Source organism: Choristoneura fumiferana, chromosome Z (assembly GCF_025370935.1).
Source record: "Choristoneura fumiferana chromosome Z, NRCan_CFum_1, whole genome shotgun sequence".
In the NCBI taxonomy this organism is placed as follows: Eukaryota; Metazoa; Arthropoda; class Insecta; order Lepidoptera; family Tortricidae; genus Choristoneura; species Choristoneura fumiferana.
In genome coordinates, this window is record NC_133472.1 from 42,374,820 (window position 1) to 42,382,101 (window position 7,282).

The following is a 7,282-nucleotide window of genomic DNA, read 5'->3' on the forward strand; positions in this document are numbered from 1 at the left end:
TTTAAGAAAAGTAAAGTACACTCAGCGGCAATAAATCTGGCCCTCATATGTATGCAGTTCCATGTAATTGTGTATGTAGAGTGGGCCAAATTTTGTGCCGCTGATATCTCTTACGATGACCAGAGCCTGGTGGATAGGGGGCCTAATTACAAAACTTGAGGTCCCAGGTTTGATCTTCGGTCGGGATAGATATATGAATGTAAATTACGAATGTTTGTTCTCAACACAACAACTAATAATTCAAGTAATTTTGGTTTTTAATCTGCTTCTAGTGTTCGGATTGGCTTGAAATTTGGCACTTTAACTGATGGTTGTATGTCAATGCAAATTAAGCACCTACTTCACCTTAGGCTCTAAGGCTCTATCTATCTCACCCTCCGATAAAACGCCGCTCCCGAATACAGCCCAAGCATAAGTCAAACTCAAAATATTTTTATTCAATGAGGGCTATCGTTTTTTGTCTCACTAGATGGCGCACTGTTGCGTGAGGTTTTTAAGTATGGCTTTCAAAGTCTGTTATAACGGGCGTGAAAACAAAGTTTAGATTAAAATCATATTTAATACACCTTAAAACCGTACCATAAAAATATCGAGCATGTCACAGTGTTGCTTAGTCCCCGTTTTGTTCGGAAAAAGGGAGGAAAAAGGTTTCCGAAAGACAAAACTGTCTCAAAACACAGACATTCATTGCCCCGGAACGCATATTTGCCATAAGTAATTTCAGATATTGCAAAATATTCACAAAATTATTCTAATTATAAATAAACCCGCGTAGCTCACTCAAAAACTATGAGATTTGACATTTCGGAGACCTCACGCTACACTAGCGCCTCTAGTGGCGAATTCATACGCGATAGCCCTCATTTAGGTTATAGCAAGCACTTTGCGAATGTAAAAATAATCTGCCACCGCTCCCTCTTGTCGGAAGAACATGCTTTAACTCAATCTAATACATAATGTTATTCGAGACAAGCAGCAAACGCGTCTTGTTTTGTTTACCATGTCACATAAATATATTCATTCATTAATGAGATGAATCCACTGTATTAAAAATGCGAACGTTTGTATGTGAGTTTGTTTGTTATGGGTGACACTCTTTCCCGGCCTGGACAATACCGACATGGAAATACCGACCACGTTTTTCGTGTACTGTACGCCCTTAGAAGCTCATATCAGTTTCTATACGAATGTACCATGAGCCAAATAAATGGTCTATTAATTTTTCCTATCAAATAAATATGTCGCTTAAGTCGAACTTTCAAGGTGACGGACACGTCTATTGGCATTACAGTTTTATGACATGCAAACGATTATCAGCTTCAGGGTGTTAGACCACCACAATATTTGGCTGATGGTGATGGTATTCCCGGGAAAGAGTTTCATCCCTTATTATTCTTTCACGCCTCCACTGAACGAATTTGTACGAAACTTGGACGTCTAAATGACATAAGGAAAGGTTGTTATAAAATTTAGCACAGTTTTTTCGGGTCATTTGCAGACATTTTATTTATTTAGTGTTCCGTAGACAAAATGGCAAAACGGAACCCTTATAGTTTCGCCATGTCTGTTTGTCTGTCTCTCTGTCCGTCCGCGGCTTTGCTCAGGGACTATCAATGCTAGAAATCTGTAATTTTGTACGATTATATATGTAAACTATGCCGACAAAATGGTATCTACAATAAAAAACTCAAAAATAAAAAAAATTTAGAGTACTTTCCTCCCATAGACGTAAAGTCATTGGATAGTTCTTTTAAAACCATTAAGGGGGTTGCTAAAACGGTTTTTTGATTCGGTGATTTGTTTGCAAGATATTCAACTTTAAAGTGCAAATTTTCAATAAAATCGAGCGTCCCCGCCTCTCTCTAATATCTAAACCAGTATGTGGAAAATTTAAAAAAATCTTGATTGTAGTAAGTATATCAAACTTACAAGGAAAACTATAACGGTTAAGTTTTCTTGAGACTTAGTAGTAGTAGAGTAAATATGCAGCCTAAGGTATAAAATATCTAAACTTGGAATATTCCGTACCAATTACGAAATCCTTAGAAAAATATTACTGATTTTTTTCGTAATGGCTACGAAACCCTATTCCGGGCGTGTCCGACACGCTCTTGGCTGGTTTTTTAGGCTTATCTTAATCAGAATCGTTTGTACACCTCGCTGCGCGCTCGCCTCGCTATCAACTCGCCCGCAAATCGCAAGTGTGGTAAGGCTCTACGCCTACACGACGAACGTATTTAAATGTGCGTTTGGCTAACAATATAGGGGAGTGGTTTGAACACTGTCCGTAAAAAGAAACACTGAACACATTCACATTCACGTATGTTTTTGGCGAGAAATCATCTGCAACTGAGTGCAGTGCAGGGTGCTGCGCGCTGGGTGCTCGGAAGTGCTCGGGTACTGACCACTTCCACTATAAAGTACCTAAACAGTAGCCGTCTTAAACATTGGAGCTATCTATAATCCCGCTAATATTATTAAAGTTTGTGAGTCTCTTTGTTAGCTTGTTACTTCATCACGTCTAAACCAATTAACCGATTTGTGAATATGAAATTCGGTATACAGATAGTTTGCTTAAAGAATTATTAAAGATAGTTAGCGATTAACGAATTCTACGCCGACGGAGTCGCGGGTAACGGCTACCTTACAGTACCCTTAGTTTAAGTTTTCGGTTACAAAATACGTCTCGATCGCGTTCACGTTAAAATCTCAATTTGTATGGAAACACGAACATCGCAAACGTTCCGCTAGAGGCGCTGTTCGTGTTTCCATATAAATTGAGATTTTAACTCGATCGCGTTCACGTTAAAATCTCAATTTGTATGGAAACACGAACATCGCAAACGTTCCGCTAGAGGCGCTGTTCGTGTTTCCATATAAATTGAGATTTTAACGTGAACGCGATCGAGACGTATTTTGTAATCGAAAACTTACACTGAGGGCACTGACTAGATATAAATATTTTCATTTCTTTACAAGTATATTTAGTATTAGATTCTTGACCAGAATTTGTTACACATTTATTCTTAGTTATGATTAATTTTTTGAATTTTTGACCGCTTATAGTTTGTTTTATTTTTACTTTCTTCAGTACTTACCTAATATGTACAGCCGTGGTGGCCGAGTGGTTAGACCTTATGGCCTTTTAAGCAGAATATCCTAGCTTCAAACCCCGGCTCGCACCGCTGAGTTTTTCGAAACTCATGTGCGGAATGACATTTGAAATTTACCATTTACGGTGAAGGAAATCATCGCGAGGAAACCTGCACAAACCTGCAAAGCAATTTAATGGTGTGTGTGAAGTTCCCAATCCACACTAGGGCCGCGCGGGAACTACTTCCCAAGCCTTAGCTTCTGAGAGGAGGCCTATGCCCAGCAGTGGGACGTATTATATAGGCTGGGATGATAATAATGACGTTCAGGCAAACCATTTGATTCCTGACCCACCGTAGAACGTGTCGTAATAAATTCGCATCTCAAGCAATGCGAGTCACTATGACTTTTTCTACGAAAGAGTCCACAGTAGGTCATGATTCAGTTGGTTCGAGTGTACTTACCTAACGTACTTATTAATCTTTTCATCACACTTGCTTGTAAACAGCGTCGAAACATGCAGGCTACCTTGGTTGCAACCCCCCAAATAAAACCCTCGACCTTAATGTGCTCGCCATGAAACCCGTGGTCGGTATATGAGTCATTGCTCGTACAAATTTTCTTGTCATGAAGCCCAAGGTCGGTCAATGAGTCAATGTGCGTACTGATACTGCATGGCGCGCTGCTGCGCATGGTGCAGCAGCAGGACCACAATGACCACATGCACACGCGGCTCAGGCACATGCTGAGGGGGGGAGGACGGCGCTGCCAAGACGCAGCCTAAGGTATCGCCAATATTTGGAACAATTATATTTTTTCTTTTACAAATATAAAATTTTACTCGCAAATGTGAGCAAAAACATTGTATGTCGCACGGGCGGTACTAGAATTACGAACATCGACTCATTAAAGCCCTAAGTCTTCGACTTCGGGCTTCTAATAGACTCTCGTTCGTAATTCCTTATTTACCGCCCTTAAGACACAATGTACTATTGTACATATTGTGTGTAACTAACTTGAATTACAGAATTTTAAGATCCACCTGAGTCACTAATTCAGCGCAAGCTCAGTCCGAAATACTGCTTTTATTAGTTACCTACTCATGCGCTTATTACTTACAGTATGTATTCAGTTTGCAAAGCCGACCTCTTGGAGAAGAGCCAACTGCATGATACAGTCATTGTGTAATCATTTATATTATTATGTACATGCTTAACATACTGAATATTCACAGATGGCGAGTCCGATTTGTACTTGGCCGGGCTTTAGCTTTGCAACAAATAAATCTATGTTACTGTTGAACAAACTGAATCATGCGACCCAGGGTGGAAGTGGAACCTTTTAATAATCAATTTCACTAAGATTTCTTTGACAAAAGCACAGGGCGGCCACGCCATACAAAATACGCGTTCTTGCATCTACATAGGCACGACGACGTGTGTACACGCGTCAATGTGTGCGTAAGACACACAGGGCTGACTATCGCAAAACCCTAGTACTATAGGGTATGTAGGTATGGCTTAGATGTGTAAATAAATGTAATCGTTAATCATATATTTTTATTGAAACCTACTTAAAATGTGTCTGTCTATGTATTTAAGCATTATTATTTCAAATTACAATTAATATATGACTACAAACTTGAACGAATCATTCGGTACCTAAATAATTTGTTATTTCATGTATTAATTGCGATACTTTTAGAAAGCATTATTATTTACATTAGGAAATCGAAAAAAACTCCTTTTCTTATCTTTGGCTGTTGGCAAACACCCATACAATGCACAGTATATCACCATTTCGTTCGCAAAATTATTGCTCCCGAACTTAGTGCCGTGCGACGACGGTGCGACCGACACACATCGCGTTGCGCGCCCGACTGCTTTCCTGCGGTTTTCCTGCAATCTGCGCTTGAGGGGTGGGGTAACTCGAACCGGTGCGGGGCGGAGCGTGGCCATTCTGTACGTCAGTACTATTATATATTCTGTGACAAAAGTATGAGATGTCAATATGACATTAGTAGCACAAAGGTTCCACCTTGGGTCGTGATTCAATTTGTTTGAATGTACATAAAGTAGCTCACTAAATTTCACGAATATCGGTTGAAAAATGTCGAACAAACAACCGAACAGCGTCATCTGCAGGTGGTAGGACCTTGTGCAAGGTCCGCCTGGATTGCTACCACCATCTTGCTCGCTAATCCTCCCGTGAAGCTGGTGCTTGCACTGTTGTGTTTCGGCGTGGAGAGTAAGACAGCCGGTGAAATTACTGGCACTTGAGGTATCCCATCTTAGAACTCTAGGTTGGCAACGCATCTGCAATCCCCCTGGTGTTGCAGGTGTTTATGGGGAGTGGTGATCTCGTACCATCAGGAGACCTACTTGCTCGTTTATCATCCAGTCGAATAAAAATAATCTGTCAGTGCGACTTTTGGAATAAAACAAAGTAGGTAGTTTCATGTTGTGATATACACTGTTGCGTGCGATGCGTAATTGATTTTATAAGGAGAATAAGTAGTTTTTTTTAATAAATGAAGATGTTTGTGTTTATTGGACCCCTAGTATAGATACCCTTAATGTTTGCGATTGTAATAGAAATACTGGCACTTCGGTGATTCAGAAAGTTAACAATTTCTGAAAACTACAGATTTACGATCCTATTTAGAACGAAGCATTGTTACTTATTTTAATATGCCACTATAATTAACAAATGTATTGACAATTAGACACCCATTACGCTACCTTTAAGGATAACTGACCCCATTCGACTAAAACAAAAGCATTTGTAGAAAACTAACCTACTTTAATACAATCAACACATACTGATACCCCTTCCATATACGTAAAAGGATTGTAAATTCTACACAATCCATCAAGCCGTCCATTTGTGTTTGGACAGTCTATATTATCGCCAACATACCACTTCATATTAAAGTACTATAGCTTCCAAGTTATACAGTTCAATTTGGATACAGAGCGCGGTTTATTAAAGTGGTGATTTTCAAATGGGTAGCTTTTGTAGACGACATTATGGTATGGTATGCGGGAAACACTTTCTTTTAACGCTTGTTTGGATGTTTAGATGAGCCAGGCTGGCCAACAGGCTATAGATAACAGGGGTTTAATGGACTGACGGTGCTGCTTGAATAATGATGAGGCTTATCGGTCTAATGGACATGGCGACGATTTGGCTTGAGTTTTGGCTTGAAATGTGCATGTTTTGGTTTACAACTTTTAGAAGTGAACAGTGGCAGATGGAGGCAGTGACAACGAGGGGCTAGCCGGGGCAGCACTGGGGCCCCCAAAGTTGATTAGCAAATTATAATTAAACTTATTTGTTACTTCGTTTTATTGCGTAACACCAAAAGCTACTTTATTTCAGTGCATTGGTTTTTTGGCCGAGCATTAAAACAAAATCATCAATGAGCTAGCGAAGTTCGAAAATCCAAGTTCCCATCGTACCGTCCCTCTCGCTCTCGTATTAAATAGTACAAGTGTCAGAGGGATCGAACGACACTAACTTCGATTTTCGAATTTCGTAGTAGCCCTGCAGCTTTTTCATGCTGAAGTCAAATTTCACCAGCAGTGATCAGCGCCGCCCATGGACACCTACTACAGTACCATAGAACTGCTCTGCTGACGCTTAGACTAGTATTACTTACCAATAGGTACATGCTGTTTGATTAAAGTAACTTTAAATAAGTAGATTGTCATTAATTTCATTACTTACTTACTTATTACTATCCGCAAACAAGAGAAGTAGATTTTTTTTGTTTTGATAATTTAGCTATAAGAAATAAGATAGACATAAATAATATCGTTGATTTTGATATAAATTATGGTCATTTTGATCTCATGCTTATTCATAGTTATAAGGGCTGAATACTGGATTCGTCGAGGCTGATTATTGGATTTTAGAGGCTGTCCACTGGCAAAAAGTGCCATTTTTTGTTTGAATTTAAATATAAATTTTATAAAGAGAAGATTGTTTTTGATATATTTTGTTTAAAAACTATAATAAACAATGAATTCAATCATGTACTACGTTTCATTATTCGACGAATCCTGTAAAAATGCCAGCTTTCCAAACTTCAAAAAGTCGTTATGAGGCTGACCACTGGTGCCATTACCCTACCTACCTAAGCTAGTTTTTAACGTTTTAAACTTTTGTGGTTTTCACTCATAGTCAA